General features: G+C 43.7%; 1 pseudogene; it reads right to left on the bottom strand.

Moving 5' to 3' along the window:
- Positions 1-373: 373 nt before the first annotated feature.
- LOC123410671 lies at positions 374-3,536 on the bottom strand (annotated as a pseudogene).

Genomic DNA, 3,536 nt, shown 5'->3' with positions numbered 1-3,536 from the left:
CCCCAAGAAAGAGGTGCAGAGGTGGAATTCAATAGATTTAAGCAACTTCAGTATGCGGGTAGCGATGCTTTTTGGAATCCAAGAGAACTTTGAATTGGAGGAACGACCAACACAGCTGGCATGGCTTTGTTGAATCAGGATTTGATAACAGGAACGTTGTTGAAATAACTGCTTTACCCCCCGTAAAATCATTTATGCCTGATTTCAGTACTAACAATAAATGGCTAAAAACATCCTATTTTTTATGGTAAAATATGGAAAATCATATGGGAAACGAATAACGAATAGAAGTAGCCTAGCCTTTTCTTTGAGTCTCGGTCTCTAGATTCCCTTTGTTCTTACTGTAGCTAGCACTTGTTATTGTAGTCAAGGAGCCAGGAAGCGGGCGGGCCTTCAATCACATTTTAGCTTGACGTTCTTCTCCTTCTTGGGGGTCGACTTGTAGTAGCAGGCGTACAGGACGAGGCCGAACAGCGCACCGATGCCATTGGGGATCTGCAGTGCACGAACGAAGACAAGAGCCGGCACGGTTAGAGAGACACTCTCAAGTTATATAAGATTTGGTTGGAACCTGAAGATGGAGATATTACTGACCGTGACATAGAGCTCGAATTTGATGAGAGCGTAGGACGTCTAGCAGACGCCGTTGAGGAAGCTCACCAGCGACAGGAAGAAGGGCATGTACTCGACGCTCTTGGTCTAGATCACTTTACCCTGCAAGCAACCCACAATACACATTAATTCCTCCCCGCAAAAATATATATTCATTAATTCCAAGTACAGGATGCAACAGCTCGAGCGTTCAAAATATATATATATATATTACACAGACATAGGTAATTAACAAGATTGATTCTATGTTCTATGTAAAATGTAAATAAATTCCACAGGTAATATTGGTGAACTCTACACCTGGACCACATGACCCACGAGAAGAAACCGACATACAGGATCCCTTTTCCGTTTCAACGTGATCATCTCACAGAGTTGGCAAGGGAAGATCACAAAAAGCACAGACTGGTACAGGGACACATGTACTATCTCCATCCAAGAACACATGATTCGAAATCTGGCACACCTGAAACTTGCATCCCCTAGGTGAACACATATGTTTATGATGAAGCTGAACATGGCAGATTTCATTAGATGAAATATTCCTCCCGTTCCAGACCCATCACTCAACAACCAACGAGTTTGGCGAGAACAACAGAACAAGTTTGGTTGGCTAATCAATTGTACAACAGAACTGCCTGTATTGAATGCAACTGCAAGTAACCAAGGATACCACATCGATAATCAGAGGACACGTAGGGGCTACGGTATCTTTTTAGGTAGAAACGAACAATAGGCCTTTTGACGGAACATAGAGCAACATGTTCTTGGGATGTGCCACACGAACACCATGACAGTTTAGCCCAAAAGGTAGCACGTTGGTTTTTACTGGTAAAAAGGGGGAAAGAAGAGATTTGACACGATGGTTAAAACAGGACCATTGATGCATCTTTTAGAGATGGATTTGGTTCCAAAATTGGCTTCCGCACCCATGCTTCCAGAACAAACAGCAACTAAGGTATGCTAATAGTGGTACATAATGAATGCCTCAACTATAATTTAATGAGTCACTTGCCCGGAGTAAGTTGCAAGATCCTTCACAGATCACTGTGTCTAGATCATGCAACAGATTTGAAAGATGATGGCAACCCATCATTAATCAGTAATCAGAAAAGAACCTGGAGACTGGAGAAGATGAATATGGCTAATCTATTTTTAAATAGAAGTTCCAGAAGAATTAATATCGGCTTTTTTAATCTTATACAGTAGAACCCTTGTATCACCAATCCATTCTGAACTGCAAAGGCAACGTGTCACTGACAGCTGGGTCCAAAAAATCCTTGACTGACCCAGCAGTAAGTGACCATGCACGACAACTTAACCCTTGAAACCCTCATCTACACAACACCAACAACATCACCGCCGCCACCAACCGAAGGGGAACACACGCCTATTCCCCAACAATATCACTAACATCTACCAGTATAGATCTAAAAAGACATCTATGCACGTGGATTAAGAGCGGGATCGATGGGTACGTACCATGATGGTGAGCGGGGAGGCGTACATTGCCGAGCCGAATATGACGCAGAGGATGCCGTAGAACACCCAGAGTATGCAGTTGAGCAGTGTCGCTAGGTACGGGTCCGACTTGAACTCCTCCACATCCTTGTTCTTGATGATCCGCCAGAACGTCGGCCTGCACATGTATAAGCAAAAAGCAAGCGCCCCCTCATCAGAACCAAACCCTAATTACCAACCACCTTCCATAGAGATTAGACTAGACAAGCAGACGAGGGGGATGGCGGCGGCGGCTTACACAGGGGAGAGGAAGAGGCCGAAGGAGATGACATTGCCGACGATGTTGCGGGCCGCGTCTGGGGAAATCATCTTGCTTTGCTCGCCGCGAGCGGGTGGGGACTTGGGTTTGGTTTGGATTGGACGGCGCACGCGGCGAAAGGGAGGGACAGAGAGAGCCAAAGCAATTGAGATTTGGGAGTCGGTTGAGGTCGAGGGATTAGATTATATAGATAGACGTGGTGGGGGCGCGGTGTTTATCCGGTCTCGTGTTAGATCCTATGATTTGGTTAGTTAGCCTACGAGAACAAGTCACAAGTTTTGAGTTTTACTATGCATCCAGTTCATTGCTATCTCTATCTTTATCTACATGGATATTAACACGCACTATTCTTGAGAGTCAAGACACCGTTTCGCTTTAAAGAGCAAAAGAAATCCCAGATAATTACTAATGCACCGTTGAGTACACAGATTCTTTTCCTGTTCGTACTGGAGTATAGTAAGGAAAAACTGCTTGACCGAATCAAGGTCAAGATAACTAGTGTGATTCCTACACTGGAAGAATTGTGGATATGTAGGGAATAGAGAAATTCCACCCGCCTAAGTAAAGAACTGTTACAAATAAAGAGGAAACTAATAAGGATAAGTAAGAAACAAGAAAAAAGAAACCATATTTGATACCGGAATATTCGGTTTGATAACCTGCAACTAATTCCCCCTCTGGGTAATCTTTCACATTCGGCCAAAGAAGAAATTCTAAAAACTAGAAAGCCTATAGGCTGACGCCAAAGATTCCATAAAAAACATATTTTGGCTGTGCTTCAACTATATCAACTGTACTTGAACTGTTAGATAATCATAGTCGATAATAACATCACATCTCCCACCGCTATTGCAAAACCGTACATGAAACCTTAGCTTCATACGGCTCCTCTATGATCAGAAAAAAGCACTGTTTCGGTATTATCCCCCTGGTTTATCAGTTGCAGGTGAATCCTATGAAACATCTCTCTCGAGGCTAGTAACAACACTTGGAAATGAAAAATGAGCTTAGCGGCTGTACCGGGTCAGGACCATAAACACCACGAGCTGGTTAAGCAACAGAAGCTGTGGGCGAAAGCACACTCGTCTTTCTCAGACCTGCGGTCGAGGTACGTGCGAACAAGTTCCCATTCTCTATGTTTCAT

This window comes from Hordeum vulgare, chromosome 7H, assembly GCF_904849725.1.
Source record: "Hordeum vulgare subsp. vulgare chromosome 7H, MorexV3_pseudomolecules_assembly, whole genome shotgun sequence".
Lineage (NCBI taxonomy): Eukaryota > Viridiplantae > Streptophyta > Magnoliopsida > Poales > Poaceae > Hordeum > Hordeum vulgare.
The sequence above is the reverse complement of the archived record's forward strand: the minus strand, read 5'-3'. Positions and strand labels throughout refer to the sequence as shown.